Source organism: Acomys minous, assembly GCF_964271855.1.
Source record: "Acomys minous genome assembly, chromosome: 13".
Taxonomy (NCBI): domain Eukaryota; kingdom Metazoa; phylum Chordata; class Mammalia; order Rodentia; family Muridae; genus Acomys; species Acomys minous.
In genome coordinates, this window is record NC_140495.1 from 64,972,414 (window position 1) to 64,993,842 (window position 21,429).

The 21,429-nt window shown below is 44.7% G+C and overlaps 1 long non-coding RNA gene across 1 annotated transcript; it reads left to right on the forward strand.

Moving 5' to 3' along the window:
• The first annotated feature begins 2,909 nt into the window (after nt 1-2,909).
• LOC311581226 lies at nt 2,910-21,091 on the forward strand. The gene is made up of 4 exons (XR_014773701.1): nt 2,910-2,960; nt 3,156-3,232; nt 3,729-3,898; nt 20,929-21,091. It is a non-coding gene; the product is annotated as an uncharacterized lncRNA (long non-coding RNA).
• Nucleotides 21,092-21,429: the final 338 nt, after the last annotated feature.

Below are 21,429 nucleotides of genomic sequence, written 5' to 3' on the forward strand. Positions count from 1 at the left end.
CTTTAGTTTTGGTCTCTTTGGTTGGTTGGTTTTTTTTGAGATGGTTTCTCTGTGCAACTCTAGCTTTCCTGGAACTCACTCTGTAGACCAGGCTGGCCTCAAACTGAACTCAGAGATCCACTTGCCTCTACCTCCTGACTGCTGGAATTAATGACACCTCCTCCACCACCACCACCTGGCAGCTTTTGTATTTTGGTTTGGTTTGGTTAATGAAAAAGGGTGCAAATTGTAAATGACACATTGCAAGTCACACATAAAACAAGACAGAAAGTGCTGTTGAGAAGCCTGAGAAAAGGAAAGGACTAGAATGGGCCGAGCCATCCACTGATGTGGTTTGCCCTGAGAGACATGGCTACACAGAGGGGTTAAGTAGTCTCCCAGTGCTGTAGGTAGAAAATAGAAAATGGGGATCAGGTTATCAATTATCAGGGCCTATCCTAGATCTTTTGTGTTTTAATAGCTACACACTTAATTTATAGCATATGGAAACAAAAGGTAAAAACTAGTGATTTCTGGGATGTTATTGTTTAGAATGAGCATAACAATTCTTTTGTATAAAAGCATCTACACACAAGGTGGTAGCAGTGTGCGTGTGTGTTGGGGGGGGAGGGTGTTCTCAGCATGAACAAGCTAAAACAATGGACTGACAGTGACTAGTTAATAATTATATTGAGGAAACACAATCAACTGTGTTGGGAGCCATCCTCTAATTTACTGAAGAGGTAAGCTATAATGTCAGATTAGTGTGACATAGTGAAATTTTACAGGCTGGCTATATTTACAGACACTATAACCGAAGGCCCTCATTCTCCTGGCCACACATTTTCACATATTAGATTTTTTTCCCTAAACACTTTCTTCTCCTTCCCACCCCCTGGACTCATGGAAACCCAACTTTCTACCTAACCAGGCCTTTAGCTGTGCTTACGTCCTCATTTCTCCTCATTTGTGTCTGAAGAAAGATATTGTCACTCCTTCCCATGCGTGTTCTTGTATGATCATCCTTATGTCACTTTCTACCCACTAAACCCGACTGCCAAATTCTCTCTCTTTGTCCCTGCTCTGTGTCAAGCTCCAAGCCACCCTTCACATCCTGAACATTCTAAGCACCATGTCTAAACGTGATCATTTCTTTAATTAAAAATAATAATAATTTCCTTTCTCCTTTGGGGCATGTGCTTTTCCGTGTAAAGGTAGAATTTTGTTTTTTTTTTTTTGTTTTTGAGTTTGTACATAAAGCCCTAGACTCATTCTCCCGCCCCTTGCTTACTCTTCCTGATGACTTTCCACATCTTCATCTACTCCCTCTTTCCTTCTGTCTCTCAGATCCACTCTTCCTGCTCAAACATCTCCTGAGCTACAGACTGAAACCCCGCCAGCTCCAACTGCATCAAGAAATGCGCTATCTGCCTCTCTCCCTTCTAAGTCTGGCTTTCCTTAGACACCCTTTCTCCTAGTAAAAGAGGAAAGTGTAGAAGAGGATACTGAGTTAGTTGGGGGGGGGGGCGTGGGTGCCTCTCCATCACCTCCCAGCATTCCTTTGGGTATCATCCCTGTCTAATCTATCTGTATTGCTGTTCTTACAGTAGTTGTGTGGTCTACCCCATCAACCCTCAACCAAACTGTCTCATAGGTTATACTACACCAGTTAACAAAGGAGAATAGCCTGAAATGCTTTAGCTGGAAAGCTAAGATTCAGCCAATTTCTTCTATTGTTTCTTCCCATATAACCCTATTTAATCAATCCAGTTGTCTCGATGTTGTCTGAATAGCATTTATCCATTGAGTATTTATTAAGTACTTGATATTGACTATCCCAACACTGTGCTAAATGCTGAGAACATGATAGTGGAGGATGTGGGGGTGGTTGGGGGACACTGGCACACCAAAGATTGAGCCGTTGGCTAATCTCAATGAAGATTTAAAGCACTATGTTCTCCACTTATCTGTTCAGTCCAGATTAGATCCCTGCTCATTTCCTTCTTTCCCTTCACTACTGACGTCTTCACTCCCAACTTCTCTTCCTGTTGAAGTATCTTCGTCCTTCATGACCAAATCAACTACCACCTTGCCTTGAGTGCTCCTGCAATCCCCCAGTGAGAATGGACCTTGAGTAAGCACAAGGAACTTCGCCGGATCAGCACCTGCTCCCATCTCCCTAGTCTCATGACATTTCCTTTGAGTGACTGTCACAGCATCTGCTCCTTGCTAGCTTCTAGTCTGTCTGGTTGTGTGCACCTGTCTCCTTGGCTACAGGGTTCAGTGAAGTGTCTGTGCATTAGTAATCTATGGGCCTTTCGTAGCTCCATGCTAAGTGCATCGAGCACTGCTGTCAGCAGGACAGAACGGGGCAGACTGTTCTCTGTGTCTGGCTGACTTAGCACAAGCTATATATGACATCACTGTTGCCCTTGAAGACAGTTACCTTTAATAGTCTTGATAGGACACTCAGGCTTGCAAGATCCCTCAGCAGGTAAAGATGCTTGCTTTGCATGCCTCTGAGCCTGAAATGAAAGGTAAACTCCCAAAACTTGTCCTCTGACCTCCACATGGACACAGATGTATACACACACATGACACACACAATAATAATAAATTTTAACATATAATAAGAGTATAATAAGACTTATACTCTTAGAATTTGTTTTTAAAAAATCATCTTTATCATCTCAAATTTTTCTTCCTACTTTTCACATGCTTTACATATTCTCAGTTCTGTAAATCAGATCATTTTCCTTAGCATATATGAATGCATGCACCATCTATAAGCCAACTTTATGATCCAAGGGCAAATAACTCTGCTTTGAAGCTTAGAGCCTGAGGTAGCAACTGATTAATGAGGTTGAGTTAATTATTCACACATCTGTCTTTCCACAGAACAGTCTAGGGAATTGTTTAACCAGTCCAAACAAGAAAAGTGACATTGAACCGAGGGATGTCTAAGGAAGTATATGAAAGGGGTAAGTTCTAAGTGCCAGATATGACTGATTTGGAGACAGTGACAACAATGAGGGAAAGATGGATGGATTTATTATGCTGTGGGTTGGAAGGTTTCCAAACACTTCCAAAACTATTTTGTGGTTGGGGAAACTAACGTACTGAATTTAGTATTTCTGTGACCCTTTCTCAAAACACCAATGTTGTTGTTGTTTTAGGGCTGGAGAGATGGCTTAGTGACTAAGAGAACTGGCTGCTCTTCTAGAGGACCCAGATTCAGTCCCCACGGCCACCGGTAACTCCATCTTCAGGGAATCTTCTGCCTCCCCCTGCCTCTGCCTCTGCCTCTGCCTCTGCCTCTGCCTCTGCCTCTGCCTCTGTCTCTGTCTCTGTCTCTGTCTCTGTCTCTGCCTCTGCCTCTGTCTCTGTCTCTGTCTCTGTCTCTGTCTCTCCCCTCCCCTCCCTCTCTCCCTCTTCCTCTCCCTCTCATATACATACCTACTTGCATGTGTGTGGAAATCAAAGGAAATCTGTGAGATCCAGTTCTCTTCCCCAAGGCTCAAACTCGGGCCATGATGCTTGGCAACAAGTGCCCTTACCCCCTGAGCCATCTCATTGGCCCTAGATTCTTAGACTTTGTGTGTGTTGTATTATATATGTATTATGTATGATTATGTGTATGCACGTGTGAGTAAAAGTGTGTACATATATGTGGGTTACAAAAGTCAATGTGGGGTGTCTTCCTTGCTCTTGCTTCTACCTTATTTTATTTACTCCTTTTTTTTTTTTAGATGACACCTCACTATGTAGCCTTGGAATTTGCTTTGTAGACCAAGCTGACTTCAAAGTCACAGAAATCTACCTATCTCTGCCTCTCAGACAGATGTGCTACCACACCTATTTCTATCTCTCAGTATCATCTGTCTGTCTGCCATCATCATCAACAACATTATTAATTTGTGTATGTGTATTTGCTTGCATGTGTGTCTGTGCACCATGTACATGCATGCAGTACTGTTGGAGGTTGGGAAAGCATATTAGATAACCTAGGGCTAGAATTACAGAGGGTTATGAGCCACTGTGTAGCCTAGAGATGGAATTCAGATTTTCTGGAAAACCAGCCAGTGCTCTTAACCACTGAGCTGTTGCTCCAGCCCTCCACCTTTATTTTGAGACAGGTTCTCTCACTGATGACAGAGCTCACTGATTCTGCTGTTCTCGGAGTCTAAAGAGAAGATCTCACGCTTGCAGAGCAAACCCTTTACCACAGAGCCATCTCCCCAGCCCCCATCACCACATTTTAAATACCAAGCACACGGCTGGGTCGCTTTGTCCTAGTTCTCACATTAGAGATGGGCTTAAGTATAAAGCTCTATTTCTCTACATAGAGAGAAATCCAGAAGTACTGTGGCTACATGTTCATTTCTGGCGACCTGACAGTAAGTATCCAGGCAATTGAGGCATTGTTCAATTCCTTTCTCTAAGCATGAACTGTACATCTAAAAGGAGAAATACTCATGACTTCAAATTCACTCGACAACAGCAAAACAAGAATTAAGTTTTTGTATTGATTGGGTGATGTGCTTCTTCGCTTACTGCACAAACATGTAGGGAACAGATAATTCTTCAGTTTCAAGGGTTGAAGCATGCAACAATAATTATGGGAAACCAGGTGGATCTGGAGTAAACACAACTCCAATCTCAAATGAGAATGAGAATTTGAGGTATCGAAAAAGGAGGCGGCTGTCCCCAAATACTGAGGAGCATTAAGAGCACTCAGCTAGTCCTTGTTTGATCAATAATTGCTTAATTAGCAGCGGGGAGAGTCAATCCCTTAGGAGAGATGCTATATGCTGCTTTCTCTTTGTTACTGAGCGTAGCTGTGCAGGTCCAGACTCAGGAGACCTGTTGTTACCACATTAGGGTTATAACCTGCACACCAACCAGCCAGGCTTGGCCATCTATCCTCAACAAGCCAATTAAAAGTGCCAAATTAACAGTAAAAAGCAGAAAAAAATAGAGACTTCTTTAAGGAGGCCACAATGGAAAAAGGACCAAAGGAGATACAGCAACCACTACACCCAACACCAATTTCAGGGCTCAGGGTGTACATAAAAAACAAGAGGTACATGTGATTAAACAGTCCAGTCAAGGAGTGACCTCTGCCCATTCCTGTCTCTGCTGCAAGTTTTTACAAAGTCTTCTAGTAAGCCACAAGGTTCTTCAGAAGGAGGTAAGGTCCTTCTATGGATGTCGCCAAGGCTTTGGCTATTTTTTCTCTCAGCTGGAGATTCTCAGGGAAATTCTTCTTGGGGTCCATTCTTTCAATAGCTTGATAGCCAATCTAAATATCTCTTGAGAACAATTGCTCTCAACTTGTGGGTCACAGTCCCTTTGGGGGAGTCAAACAATCCTTTCACATGTTGTTGTTCATCAGAAAACACACATATTTGCATTACGATTCATAACAGTAGCAAAATTACAGTTATGAAGTAGAAACAAAAATAGCTTTATGGTTGGGGGTCACCACGACACAAGGAACTGTATACAAGGGCGGCAGCGTTAGTTGAGAACCACTGCCGTAGACTGTATTCATCCCTGCCAGACAAGCTGGCTGCATGATGGCCTTGTGACAGTACTGACAACATAGAACCACTCATGCCCACAAGGTCCTTCATTTGTAAGGTGGGCAACCCAGGGTCATTGGTATTATCAAAAGTAAACTCAATGGACCCGAGGATTATGAAGAACCACAGAACCTAGGGACAAAGATGAGCCAAAGAGCCCCCAGGAGAGCTGACTTCCAAGCACTCTGTTGCCAGGATGGGGACCAGATGCTCCTCCTGACACCAAACTTTTCCTTTCTTCCCGCTCAATACAACATTTATTGAACAGCAACTGAACTTAGCACCAGTAGTCACCAGTAGTGAGACATCGTTGTCCTGTCCCCCCTACCCCTGAGTGCCTCCTCAGTGAATTCCCCCAAATCTCAGTTTGTAATGTCCACAGGAAACCCATGTTGAAAATCTACTGGGTTAATCACTTTAAGCAACTGCACTGAGATGCCCCACCCCCAATAGCAAAGGTGCTCTGGATTTGTAGCCACGCCCCACCCCCAATAGCAAAGCTGCTCTGAATTCGTAGCCACACCCCATGCCCAATACAAAGCTGCTCTGGATTCATTTGCGGCATTAACTCATAATACAATCCCTGCCATCGAAAGACGACCTTCTATAAAATGCACAGCAGCTGGGCAAGGTGACACACTGCACTCATGTCCTATGGGAGCCCTCCCTCACCCTCTCAGCTCTCCAGGTCTTCAAAGATTTTTTTTATGGTACTGCTAGTTTTCCCCCTCACAGGACAGCTGCCACATCCATCCTCTGCAGGGTTCATTACCTGTCTTCCTTAAGCAGACATAAACTTTACCCATACTGAACCCCTGGCCTGCACTGATCTGTACAGCACCATGGGTTGTGTGGGCACACTGGGTCCAACCTATTCCATCACCTACTGACTATGGCTCTTGTGAAGACAGAATAGCAGAGAAGGGAACTGAGCAGAACCCAAGAACCAAAGGATGGTGGGACTTTAGAATCACAGGAGCGTACTAAGTATGCAGATTTCCTTTTTGCTTTGTCTCAACTAAGTGCCCTAGCGAGGTGCAGAAGTTTATTAGGGACATGGTACAGGTGCTTTAGTCATATAAGATTCTGAGAAATGCAAATGAAGTCTGATACAGTCATAGAAGGCACTGCGTGTGTGTGTGTGTGTGTGTGTGTGTGTGTGTGTGTGTGTGTGTGTGTGTATTCATGTGTATACGTCCATGTGAGTGCACATGGGTGTGCACGTACTTGTCCCCCTGTGGGTATGACTATTGTTAGAAGTTCTGGCTCCTCTATGGTTCTTTCTTTATCTGCCCTCTCTAGGTAACCCTGGTTAGACCCAGGAGTCAACCGGGTCAACACACTGACATTGAGAAGGCTTGAGCTCAAAAGGGCTCAGGGAGGGAAAGCCCTGAATCACTGCTGTGGAATCAGACCTGGGGATCTGGAGTTGGTGCAGACATTAGGCCACAAGATGGCTGAGTAGGACCTGCAGCTCAGGCTCACCTCCTGCTCTGCCTGGGAGTGAAGCCCAAACACCTGCCCTGATCTGTATTTGTTACAGAAAAAAAAGAAAAGAAAAGAAAAGAAAGAAAAAAGAAAAAAGAAAAAGAAAGCAAGCAAGTGGGAGGATGGAATCTCCCCTTCTCATTAACTTGCCTTCCTGGGCTTGGCAGCACAAAGTGTCTTTCCAAACTATGCCCCTTGGCCTAGTGACAGAATTTTCCTTAAAGGTTCTACCTGAGGAAGCAAAGGGGGGGTGGATAAGGTTTGTGTAAGCCTGGTGTATAAACAGGTCAGGAAAGGGCTACCAAGAGGAGAGGGGCATTGTGGGATGGACCAAAGAGAAGCCAGGATCGGCTGTGGCCTACAAGGTCTGCAAGGATCCCTGGTTAAATGGGCGGGGGGGGGGGGGGGGGGGGGGAAGGGGGGGGAGTTCCCTCTTTGCTCTTCAGGAGAAGTCAGCCAGGCCAGGCAGGTTCCGGAGTTTAACTTTTGAAAATCCTAGCTTCCTTGGGCTAACGTGGCCTGGAAGTGTTACATAATGCCACAACTTAGAAATGAAGCTAGTGGTTATAGGGAACATGGAGATGAGTTGTTGGGTCCCCTGAAATCTCCAGAACTCCCAAGCAGCTTGGCAAAAAATGCAGCTTGGAGCCTCAGGCTGGATGAAGCCTAGAAATCTCCAACTCCATAGAGACGTCTCATCCCCTGGTCTGAACCTGCCCAAAACCAAGATACCTTACACTTCATGCCAACCTAATCCTCCTGAAGTATGCTTTCATCTCACCCCTCCCTGGGTCACTCCCTGGCCCCACAGGGCCTCCTGCTTCAAGTTTCAACTTTGCTGCCCCATTCCAGGCCCACCATTATCCAGCCAGCCTTGCCTCACTCCCAGTCCACATCCCTTCCCACCCCTACACACCCTGCCTAAGTTATACAGAACTGCACCCTTGCATAGTTTCTCTGTTTGTTCCTACCTCTGGTATGCCCCCCCCCCCCCCGCTTATATCCAGAAACTTGTGTCTTCTTTCTGTCTATAAACTGCCTACCCATCATAGTGTGTGTTGTTATCAACCCATACTCTTCCCTTATGATTCCAAATGCTATTCTAAACTGCCCAATAACTATTGACCTATAACACTAACTCTAATGCAGACACTAATTCTGATAGTAAAGCACGGGTATTATATGCTAACTATTCACTAGACTAAACTTTAGGTAATTTTGTATGTTAATACATTTACTCTACCATTGGGCCTATGATTGAGCATTTTTATTTTCTCCACTTTTCATGTCTGAAAATAAGAAAGAGGATACAGCATTGGCCGTGGTAACAACTCACAGATGTGGTGGCTGTTGAATATAATAGGTCTTCAGTGAGAGTGTGACAGGAGGAAGCAGTACTCCACCCTCAGCCCCTAAATAAATCTTCCTTGCACAGTGCCACAGTCCAGGAAAGGCAGAGTTCGGGCTGAAGCCAAGAGCTGAGGAAGATCTGTGTTCATCATCCTAACTACCCAGTGCCTTGTCAGGGAATCTCATACAGTGCATACGCACATTCCATCTTGTCAAAGGCGCATATAAACATTCGGGTAATATTTCATGCCCTCTGATTGAAAAAAAAAAAAAAACCTCATAGCCCCCAGTGAGGAGTTGTTTTGTGGTTCTATTGTAAATAAGTGTCAAACCCCTACAAAAGAAAAAGCACCACATGAACCCAATGCAACCGTCACCCAGGGCCTAAAGAATCAGTGCACAGTGACGTTTGTCACACCTGTTCCCCACTCACACACATACTGGGCTCCAAACCCTGAGCTATTGTGAACAAAATCCTAGATGCCACATTGTCTCAAGGTGAAGATAGCTGAAAAAATAAATGACAAGTGTTGGGCCCTATGGCCGAATCTGTCAGCTCTCTGAGGCCTTGAGGACAGAACCGAGCCTGGCTCAAGTTTCAGCAACAGTCTCTGGTAAATACTTCCACATAGGAATGATTCAGCATGGTCTATCCGGGTACATCCTGGTGCGAGAGCCCTGCTTGCCAACAGCCACGTAACACAAACCAATTGGTCCCACAATATCAGGCCACTGTCCTGGGAGACTTATGCCCTGCCCACTCCCAATACTTTATATAAGAGAAACCTGCCACAATAAAGTTGAGACCTTGCTCCACGGTATTTTTCCTCAGGGCCTCATAGGAGGAGACTGGGTCGCCAACACTCACCATCCCGCTCAGCCCCCAGGGAGAGGAACCGGTGGGTCAGGGTCCCCTCCCGTTCCAGCCCTACCTGCCGGTGTAAGAGACCCGACAAAAAGTTCATGTGAAGTTAACTTTTCCTTAAATGAAGAGTAGACCCTATGAAAGACTAAAACACACATTTCCCAGGACAGACAGAAAACAATTTGTAGGCTTTGAATTTTTTTCAAACTTAACTTTATTTGGGGTTCTTTTAATGCTTATACCTCCCTTCCAACCCACCTACCCTAGATAGGAGAGAAAAGAAGTTAATGGGAACAGGAGAAGTAGACCTTTTTAGACTCTGTTCCTTGGAGCAACTCCACTCTGCGTTGTCAGGATTCCAGTAGACCCGGTAAACAGCAAAGTCTAGCAGCCAAGAGACCAGCAATTCAGCAAAGGTGACTGCAACCGCAGTAGCAGGAATCTGGAGCAGTTCTGTCTAAAAGCATGTTGAAGTGGGGCACTGAACAGCCAAAAATATGGATATATATATCCTTTCAGAGAGTCCATACTAGGATGTTTATCAGTTGTCAAAGACCAAGCCCCAGCAAGAGACAGATCCTCTTCTAGTGGGCAAACACCATGTGTTCTCTCAAATGTCTATTTCCAGCAGACAAATACAGCACATGCTCACACAAGTCTGTTTCACAACCCACACTTGGGATCAAAACAAAAGCATCTTTATAACCACTACAACAATTCTGCTCTACTTAGGTTGCTTCTTAACTCCACAGTTACCTTGTTTGTCTTTCCTTTTCTTTCCCATGTGTATGTGTGTGGCGAGCATGTGTGCATGTGTGTGTGTGAATGCTTACCAGTGGTCACTCCTAGGTGCCCGTGTGAGTGTGGGTGTGGAAAAGAGAGGTTGACTTTGGGTGTCTTCCTCTATCACCTTCACTTTATTCACTGAAGCGCGGTCCCCAACTGCAGCTGGAGCTCTCTGATTTTGGTAGTTCAGCTAGCCGCCTAGCACGCTGGAAATCCCCTGCCTCTGCCTACTTAGTATTGGTGCTCTCAGTGGGCTGCCAGGCTCACCCAGAGTGCACACGATGCTGAGGCTCTAAAATTCTAGTCTTTTTGCTGCCATCTCTCCAAGGTTCCAGTTTATTCTGTACATCTGTTGTATATGTTGCCCTGTACTTTATCGCATTAATGGTCTCACTCTTGGGTTTGTCTCTCGAACATTCCTTGCATTGGGAACAGCCAATTAGCAAGATCCATGTTCTCCCCTGACTGCACACAACACTGGTTTCGTGTAGCTCCATATGATTTGTCACCCACTCATCCTTCCTTCTTAGTGTCCTGCCTTCCTTCCAAACCAATCTCTCGTAAGGGGAAGAAAGAATTAGCCAATAAAGAAGAGGGGGGAGAGAAACAGTTGGTGGATGACAGGCATTTGTAGGGCAAAGGAAACATCTCTGACAAGAAGAGCTTGGAGAAATCCAGGGCTATCGGAGAACAGGAAAAAAAAAATGTGCCACAGGGCTGGCTCAATACGTTGGCTTGGATAGAGGGGCAGATAGTGAAGCTTCAAATAGACTTGGGTCGCAATGCTCATTAGAATTTGGGGAGCTGGATGGAGAAGGTTAATAGTAGAGAGAAGAATTCCTCTTAAAAGAAACAGTTCTGAGGAAGTTGGCCTTCACCTGGTTTCTCCAAGGTGTTTTTACCTTAGACACCGTCTCCTATTAGAATATATTATCCCATGCCCAGCTCCACGTAATCTCCTTCTACGATCTGTCCTCAATGAAGAACTAACTGGCCTGGCTTCTGAGACTGTTATCCAATGGCAACGCATGTCTATTTAGTTTACAAACACCTGCTTTCCCAGAAAAAAAAATGTTCTCAAAACAGAAACTAGCCCAGATATTATTTTTACCCATTTGCTTCACTGCTACAGCAACACGGAAGGGCGCTGGTGTAAATAACTCATTTTATTGCAGTGAGTGTTTTTATTAGATTGACAGCAATTTGCAGCGCACCTGTGGAAACCTAGCTAGAATGGTTGATCTCCCAGCGCAAGGGCTGCCAAACCACTTAGCCGAGACGTTTGAGGCTACGTCTATAGAAACCAAAATAGAATCTAAGCTGAGTGAATACCCTCGGCGTCGGGGCAGTGCGCGTGCACTCACTGTCACCGGTCCGGTCTGTTCAATGCCTGTGCTTAGCCTCTGAAAATAGTATCCTGTGCTCTGGGCTTGCTGCGCTTCACCAGTTTCCGAGTTCAAAGGCTGATGGGTAATGTTTTTAGTTTCAGGGACCGTGACTTTGAATTGCTGTGAACTATGTAATAGAAAGCTCTGAAGTGACAAGTGTCATTAAATGACCTCTAATGTACCTTCCTTTTACATAATGCTCCAGCCTTCACGTCATGGATAGCTAAAGCACTTAAATTTATAGCCAGCAATTTTTTTTTCTGTCTTAAAAATAAGCCAGATTTTAACCCACAAGTCGTGGACTAGTTTAGCTGGTGGGAGGGAGTGTTTGACTGCTGGATGCAGCGTCACACTTGACAAAGACTGAAGTTGGCAACCTCATCTGGGTTTCTCAAACTTAGTTTCAGGGTCTCCACCCAAGACAGAGCACAGCCATCTCTCCAGTCCCCCTCCCAACCAGACAATAGTTAATTTCTACCTATCTGTAACGCCCTGTTTGAGCCAGGAGTCCACAGGACTGTGTTCTTCCCTGGGGCCCATGTTTTGGGAGGGGGGGTGTTTTGTTCGGTTGGTTTGTTTTGTTTCTAGGCTCTAATTATATCATTTTGGTTGATGGCTGTTCTCCCAACTCTTACATCACCTGGAAGCTCAGTTGTGCCCCTTACCCTGGGAACAGATCCAGTCATACAGAGGAAGAACTGTTTGTGGAATTACTTAGAGCCTACAGTCCCCCGTCTTTAATAGACTCTTCCCTCGGTATGTCATGATGGGTTTTTTGTCTTACCCCGTCTTCCAGGCTTGACTGTCCAACATACGCTACTAGCACGCTATACCAGCGTCTGCTCTCAGGGCCTAGGCTGGGCTCCCACCTACTGCTTAGACTCTAGATTTTAAAGTGTGAGACCTTGGAGTTAGTCCTTGCAGCCTGCAAGTGCTGTATCCCAAGACACCGTATCTTTGGAGCCTGCCTCCTTACATCACCAGCTGTGGTTACATGTGGACCTTCAGACCTAGTCTGCTTTACAGCTCAACCAGGCTCATCGCCCTGTGAACACAAGAGAAAGCAAGTGTACATGTCTGCCTCAGCCAGGCCTTGCCTGGGTTACCTGTGCCACGTTACCACCTTCTAACTGTTGGATTCTCTAACTCCGGACTCTGATTCCTAACCAGAATTGGCCTGACAATAGTAATCATGTCTGTCACATGACCTTTGGTCCCTCAGAACCCTCAAAACCTCCCTAGGAGGCTCTCTTACTCTGAACTGTGATATCCTCTTACTTTGAATTTGGCTTAACTGTAAAGACTTCATTAACAGTGACAGGGGCTGTCTTCCCATGTGAGGCGGGGTTGCCTATCTCAGTGTGTCCTATATTTGCCTCTGAAGAAAAGAGCTGTTCCACAAGACAGTTTTACAAACTGCATTTGTAGAAGCAAGCAAATTAAGGGATTTTAAAATTAGATTATATATTAATTAGTATATGTTACATCGTCATGCGAACTTAATTAAGTTCTGGGTCAGCAATGTTAAACGGGTTACTGCATTATAGACTTCTTGGGTCCTTTAATATACAGCTGGTGAGCATGAAAATATTGGCAATCCAGGCTGGTGGGATGGTCCAGCAAATAAAATACTTGTACACACAAGCCTTAAGACTTCAGGTCAATTCCGAGAACTCAGCTAAAGGTAGACTAGAGCTGACTCATGAAGCTGTCCTCTGGCCTGTGCACATGTGACATGGCACACACACACACCCTACCTCCACTCATCATAAATAAAATAAATAAAATACCAGCAATAAGTTGGTAGAGGTAGTCAGAGATGTAGCTGTTTTTCAGGGTACACTGCATATTTTACCATAAGTACCCTCCCCAAAAACACCATGTAAAAGATACTATGCTAAGGGTCATTTTCTGATACCAAGCAGGAGCTGCCTGAGGAAAGGGCCATTGGCAGAACCTTGACTGAACAGGAGAGTCAGGCATAGCTGGGGCTTCCCTAACCATTAAATGAAATAGTACCTACCTGGGATGTGTAGTCCCTGGTTCAGTCTCCAAGACTACCTCATTTTTAAAAAGAGCTGTGGGGACAGTTAGTAGGAGAGGAAGGCTCCCCATCTCTAAGGACTAGGGGAGGAAGATGGAGGGAGGGTGGGGCCGGAGGAAATGAGGGAGTGGGCTCCAGTGCGGATGTAAAGGAAATAAGTTTTTAAAATATCAATTTAAATTTTGAAAAAAAGAGCTGGGCCTTTGTCTTATGATATATTCAGAAGCCAACTCTAAATGAATTAGAGACTTAAAGGCAAAACCCCAAGCTATAAAACTCTAGAAGAAAACAGAGTCGGGAAGTCCTTTGCCCCTGTTCTGGGCAATGAGTTCATGATGATGTCACCAAAACCACAGGCAACAAAAGCAAACGTAGACAGTTGGGACTCTGTCCGCATCAGTTACCGCCCTTCTGCTGTGACAACACACCAGGCACTTTATAGAAGGAAGAACTTACTTGGCTTCTGATTCCCGAGGGATAAGCGTCAGGCATGGTGGGAGGCATGGCAGCCGTTAGGCATGGCGGCAGGAGGAAGAGCTGAGAGCACATGCCTTGAACCATGGCACAAAGCAGGGGGATGAACCAGCAGGGTGTGAGGTGTGGCGATCTACTCTCAAAGTCTATCCCCAGCCATATACTTTCTCCAGAAAGTGTGTGCTGCTTCCTTAAAACCCACCACCAATTGGGGACCAAGTGTTCAACGGCCTGAGTCTATGGGGGGGACTCTACTCACTCAGACCAATAGAGCATCACACAAGAAAGGTCTGTCCTGGAAAAAAAAAACATAACGGAAAAAAAGAGACAACACAGGAAAAAGGACAAATGTATCTACAAACCACCCAGCCACTAAGGGGTTAATTATCAAAGTATATAAGGAACTCCCACAAGTTAATAAAACTCCAAGACTTCACAAACAGCAGCAACAACAACAACAAACCCATTAATATCTTGTTGTTAGAATAGGCTGAAGAATTGTCTCTCGGCCTTTTGGCTAAGATCAAGTGTAAACTAGGCTGAGGAACTGAACAGTGCTGGTTAATACAGCTCAGAGGTAATGTTCTTGCCTGGCATGTGCAAGCATGCTTAGTACTATCCAAAAAAAAAAAAAGTATAATAATTGAAATATTTTTACAGAGGAGTCATGTGACTAGACCACAAACATATTGTCACTGGCATCAGAAAGATGCCAATGAATACCAACATGAAATATTGCTTCATATCTCTCAGGATTACCATTATCAAAATGATGATGATAATTGGTTATAATGTTCGTCATAATGAATCAGTGCTGTTGAGTACAGCGAGATTCCATAAGCTTTTTATACTCCTGACAGAATAAGAAATGCCACCACAGAAGAATATGGAAGGTCCTCAAAAATCTAAAATACATGAGACCAGGAGATGATGGCTCAGGGCTTAAAGGCACTGTCTTCTCTTTGAAAGGACCCATGCCTGTTCCTCAGCACCCACAAAGCAGCTCCTAACAGCCTGTAACACCAGTTCTAGGGGAATCTAACACCCCCTTCTGGTATCTACAAGAAGGTACTATAGACATGTGGTGCACATGCATGCTCACAAAACACCCATACACACAAAATAAAAATAAATAATCTTTTTTTTTCAAGACAATCAAAATTTGAACTCTCACATGATTCGGTATTCAAAAGAATTTTACCCAAAAGAACCAGTCAAAATCTCAAAATTAGATATTTGCACTCCATAGTCATTGTAGCTCTAATCACAAGAGCCAACTCATAGAAACAACCTAAATGATTTCCCCAACAAATAGACAAAGAAAGTCGGTGTGTGTGTGTGTGTGTGTGTGTGTGTGTGTGTGTGTGTGTGTGCGCGCGCACACGCACATGCCTGGGAAAATTAGTCAACCTTAAATATTATATATTTCTGTAATATATGACAACATAGGTGAACTTTAAAGACATGCTAAGTGAAATAATTGCCACACAAAGACAAATGTTACATCTGTCAGCATATATGAAGTATCAAAACACATAGTCAATTTGTAATAACAAAGTATATGCTGCCTCCCAAAGATCATCCCTACCAGCCAGAACTAAGGACACATAGGGAATTACTAATCAGTTTCAGCTACAAAAGAAAGCCAAGTTCTGACATGCACTGGGATGGCTGGCCTTAAATGTCAACTTGTCACAACCCACAATCAGCCCCAGTTGAGAAGCTGCCTAGATCAGGTTGACCTGTGAGCATGTCAATGGGAGAGTGTCCCGATTGTTAAGTGACATAGGAAGACTCAGCCCCTTGTGGGCAGCACCATTCTCTAGGCAGGAGACCTTAAACTACTTGTGACCGGAGAAGAATAAAAGCAGCTACCCAGCAAGCAGGCAGCATGCGTACACTTGTTTCTCTCTGCCCTTTGCTCTGCATGTGATGTGACTACCCTTGAGTTCCTACCTTGACTTATTCTTAGTGACTGACTGCCACCTGGAACTGTGAGCCATAAGAAACCCCTTTCCTGACCTAACTGGCCTTGGGTCACAGTGTTTTATCACCACAACCAAAAAGAAAGGAGAGGAAACTACAACAGGTCTATTTGAAATTTTGTATGAGGATAGACTTCATTGTGGGACGTTTCCCGGGGAGACATGAGCAAGCATCTGCTCAGCCCGGATAGAGCACCGATTACAGACTAAAGGAACTATTCTACCAGAGTCTACCTTCAAACACCAGCAAGTTTATGGGGATTGCTTACAGAAACGTGGGTGAGGAGCTACTTACAGGAACAACAAGTAATACAAAGGTAACTGCAACACTCAAAAACCCATCAGTGAGTCATGAATGCTGTACCCCCAAGAGCTCTCTGCATGATCTGCAGACAACACAACAGAGTGGAGAGTATCCTGTCTCCCCAGCAGTCCTTACTACTCATGTAACCTTGGGGAGAGAGAGAGGTGCATTCATTATTTTTCTGTTGATGTGATAAGATATCACGACAAAGCCACCTCATGGAATACAGAGCTTACTTGGGCTACTGGACCCAGAAGGATGGAAATTCCGTCAGCAAGTGGCAGGCACGGTGGCAGGAACAGGAAGCCGAGAGACTGGCTACTCCTTCAACCACAAACAAGAAGCAGAGAGAGCAAACAATAAGTGGAGTGAGGTCATGTATTCTCAAAGCTCTCCCCTGAGGACATGCTTCCTATAGCAGGGGCCACACACCCCAAACCTCCCCAAACAACACCCACAACTGTGGACCAAGTGTGTAATGCCCAAGCCTATGGGAGACATTTCTCATTCAAATCAGAAAGGTCTCTTATAAATTCAACTTACGCTTATCTAGTGTCGTGAATTGAGTGAGATGTCACCCATGGTCTGGACAGTTAACTACTTGGTCCCCGGTTGATGTCTATATGGGGAGGCTTAGGAGGTGTGGCCTCACTGGAGGAAATGTGTCACTGGGAATGGGCTTTGGGATCACAAAAAGGCTTGTGCCACTTTGAGTTTGCTCTCTCTGCTTCCTGTTTATGGTTCAGGACATGAGCCCTCAGCTGCTGTTCCAGCCGCCATGCCTGCCTGCTGCCATGCTTCCCCACCATGGCGGTGATGCTGATAGGCTCCTCCCTCTTGTAGTGTAAGCCCCCAAATAGACCCTCTAGAAGTTGCTCTTGGTGTGGTGTTTTTATAAAAGTAACTAATACTCCTAGTGATCCTGCTCCCAGATGTTTGTCAAAGAAATGAAAAGGCATGTCTATACAAAGCTGTTCTTAAATCGTCCTACGAACTTTATTTGTCATAGCGTCAACTAGAAATGATCCAAAAGCCCTTCAAGGTGAGGATGCATAAACAACCTATGGTACATTCATATCAGGGAGAAACGTGAGAAAAAAAGCCAGTCTCTGTAGATGTACATGTTGTATGATCCCATTTCTAAACACTTTTGTAGGTGTGTGCAAAGGGGCCCGCAAGTTTATTGCTGTGTGGGTGTGTATAAACACGTACGAGTGCCAGAGGTCAACCTTGAGTGCTCTTCCTCGGGTCTTGCACACCTTGCTTTTTGAGACAGAATTTCTCATTGGCCTGGGCAGGCCTAGTGGGCCTACATGTTAGACTAAGTAGTAGTGGCTTGCTTACAAGTCCCAGTGGTCCACTGTTTCTGCCTCCCCAGGGCTGGAACTGCAAGTGAGTGCCACCACATCAAGCTTTTCCACTGGTTCCTGGAACAAAACTCAGGTTCTTGTGCTTGTGTGGCTGGCACACTCTCCCCAGGCCTCATGTGTGTAAGACTCCATAAATGACAAGCGCAGCAGTGTAGAACAATGGCCATATCTTGGGTTGAAGGAGAAGGTACAACTGTGAACAAGAATGTCGTTGGGGAAATTTTGTAGTGCTGTTTCCTAATTCCTGGTGGGTATGTGAATCAATATATCTGATAAAGTTTAAAATGCACCAAAAACTAGTGAACCACATAACATCTGCATTTTGCTTGATATTATAATAAAGTCAATTTCCTGATTTTGATTACATCTAAGGCTAATTTATTTGGGTGAAACTGGATGAGTAGAAAATGTGAACATTATAATATTAATTTACTTCAAAAATTAAAAAAAAATCCAATGATTAATGTCAGACATGATGATGTGTGCCTGTAACACTGGGAAGGTTGAGGCACAAAGCTCATTAGTCCAAGGACAGCCTTAGCTATATAGCAAGATATAACCTGTGTAAAAAGAATTTTTTTTACTGAGTGGCCAGCAAGTCCAGTCAGTGGATAAAGCTACTTGCTACCAAGCTTGGGACCCATATGATAGAAGGAAAAAAACCAACTCTTGAATGTTGTTCATGATCTCTACATACCTGTCATGGTATGTGCGTTTGCACACACACACACACACACACACACACACACACACACATACACACACATATAATTTAAAAAATTTAAATATATCAATAAAAAAAAGCTGGAGGGATAGTCCAGGGTTAAGGAATGCCTGCAGAGATAGCTCAGTGGTTAAGGAAGAGCTGCAGAGATTTTTCTAGTGGTTAAGAGTGCGAGTTGATCTTATAGAGGACAGGAGTTCAGATTCCAGGGCCCACAGACAGCTCATAGTTGCAGAGGATGCCTCGAGAAGCCCTTTTCTAGTCTCCACAGGCTCTTGCAAACACATGGTACACATAAACTCATGCAGGCACACACATATACATATACATCTTTTTAAAGATACCTTTTAAAAAATCAATAAGGGGATTTTTTGTTGTTGTTGTTGAGTCCAGGCAGGCCAGCGTCAAATCACCTTACTTGCCACCTGTCCTTTTATGACCTTGAGTCACTCGGTTCTACTGATGCCCTTCCTGGCCCCACCCTCTACTAGCTGTATAATGCTAGGGCAGTCACAATCTGTGTCTCAGCGTCCTCATCAACGGGATAGAAATAGTGCCTGTTCCTACAGCGTCAGCTCCAAAGTACAACTGAGCGATGAGCACTGCCAGAGCCTTTGAACACTTTCTCAGAGAATAAGCCTCCATAAAGGGGCTGCACACAGCCTGTCTTCTGCAATGCAGCCACACGACTGGTCCTCGTCTCACCTGACAACGGTTAATAATAAGCCAGGAAATGGGGGAATAGCGAGAGCAGAAAAGCTATGATCTGACACCCTGGCTTATGTGATGTGACCCACAGCACACCTGCCCTTCCCACGTGTTCCACGGCTCACCTGCACTTTACTCTGGAAGAGTGGTTTTCAACCTGTGGGTCATAACCCCTTTAGGGGGAGTTGCATATCAGATACCCTGCATATCAGTTACTTACCTTACGCTTTAGAACAGTAGTGAAATTACAGCTGTGAATGAGCAGCGAAGTCATTTTACGGTTGGGGGGTCACCACAGCACCAGGAACTGAATTAATGTGGTCGCAGCATTAGGAAGGCTGGGAACCCCTGCTTTAGAGTCTGAAGTTTAGCCGCCCTCTCCCTTTTCATCATGGTCGAAGATCTGAAGTGGGTAGAATCACAGCCATCAGCTCCTAACTTCTGATATGATTTTCTGTGACAATACTAAGAGGGACGGCTTAGGCTAGAGAGTTTTAAAGTATCCCTTTTCCTTGAGTTATATTTGGCTTCCAGCTCTTCAAATACTATAACATATAGTGATTATATTTGTATATAATTAACTACTGTGTGCTTATCTCTCATTATTGTATAAATGTCATTCTTCGTATCTCTTGTGGATTGCGAACTTCTTGAAGTCAGGAACTTGCATCCACTCACTTATTCGGCCTCTAGAGTGAATGCATGTTGTGTACATTGCTCTGGATGTCCAGGACGAAGCAGTGAGCAAAGGGCTTCCCTCTCTCCACCGGCAGCTACAACACTCCATCACATTCTTCGCTCAGTCAGCCCGTAGCTCAGAACCCGGGAGCTGCTCAGATGTCTCAGGCTGGCTGCCTGGAACAACGCATGTGCGTTTCTGTGGATGCGTGTGCAGTGTTCAAACAAACGGAATGGAAATGCGATGTGAAATCCGGTTGCCTGCAGTTTTGGGGGGAAAAAACCCATCACGTGGTTTTGAAAATGAACTCTCAGCCAGGCAGTGGTGGTGCACACCTTTAATCCCAGCACTTATGAGGCAGAGGCAGGAGGATATCTGTGAGTTCGAGGCCAGCCTGGTCTATAGAGAGAGTTCTAGAGCTGTTACACAGAGAAACCAGAAGAAGAAGAAGAAGAAGAAGAAGAAGAAGAAGAAGAAGAAGAAGAAGAAGAAGAAGAAGAAGAAAAGAAAAGAAAAGAAAGGAAAGAATCTGCCTCAGGTTCCTTCTCTGTGAGATTTCCCATGGGCATTATGCAGTGGGTGAGACAGAAGATGATCAAGTAAGACCACGCTAGCTATACAGAACAGGTGCATCTCCAATGGAGGGTGAGAGGATGGCAGAAAATTCCAGAAATCTCTCACTTCTTTGCTCAGGAAGACATCAAGTATGAGGGATTCCTGTTCTAAGAAATAAAGATAATAAAGAAAAGACCTATGGTGTTTCACTTTTCTAAATGTTGAGTTTAAAACCCCTGCATTTGGACTTTTGTTTGTGTGTTCACTGAGGAGGAATCCTCAGGAAAAAGCGAGAGAGTGGGGAAAGATGGCTACTTAGAAGAGGCAGAGCAAAGGCTGGTTCCTTAGGCAGAGTCCCAGACTGTTTCTCACCAAGCCATGGTTAGCACGGCAGGACGGCTCGTACAGGCCTTGCTGTAGCGTAGCACTTTGCCTGCGAGCTCTGTAGACCCACGGTTTGGGTGAGCATGGCTCCCGTAGGCTCACATGTTTGAATGCTTGCTCCCTAGTTGGTGGAACTGGTTTTTGGGAAGGATTAGGAAATGTGGCCTTGATGTAGCAGGTGTGTAAGAGGGAATGAGCTTTGAGTTTTCAAAAGCCCACAAGGAGCACAGTCTCACTCTCTGCCTATCTCTGTCTCCCAGGTATGACGTAAGCTCGCAGCTGCTGTTCCAGTGCTATGCCTGCCTGCCGCACACTTCCCGCCACGACGATCATAAGCTAACTCTCTGAAACTGCACGTTTTATAAGCTTTCTTTTATACGCTATTTATAAATTGACTAATTAAAGACTGTCTTTTATAAGCTCCCTTGGTTGTGGTGCCTCTTTATAGCAATAGAAAAGTACCCACGACAGGATCAGATATCTGAACACCGGGCGAGATGGTGCAACCTTGCTGGGCCCAATTCCAGTTCGCTTTCTCTGCTTTTTTTTTTAATTGCTCATGTATACATATGAACACTCTATTTGCATGTATGCCTGCATTATAGAAGAGGGTATCAGATCCCATTATAGGTGGTTGTGAGGCACCATGTGGCTGCTGGGAATTGAACTCAGGACCTCTGGAAGAGCAGCCAGTGTTCTTACTGCCCTGAGCCATCTCTCCAGCGCCCACTTCGTCTGCTTCCTGACTGAAGCTGAAAATG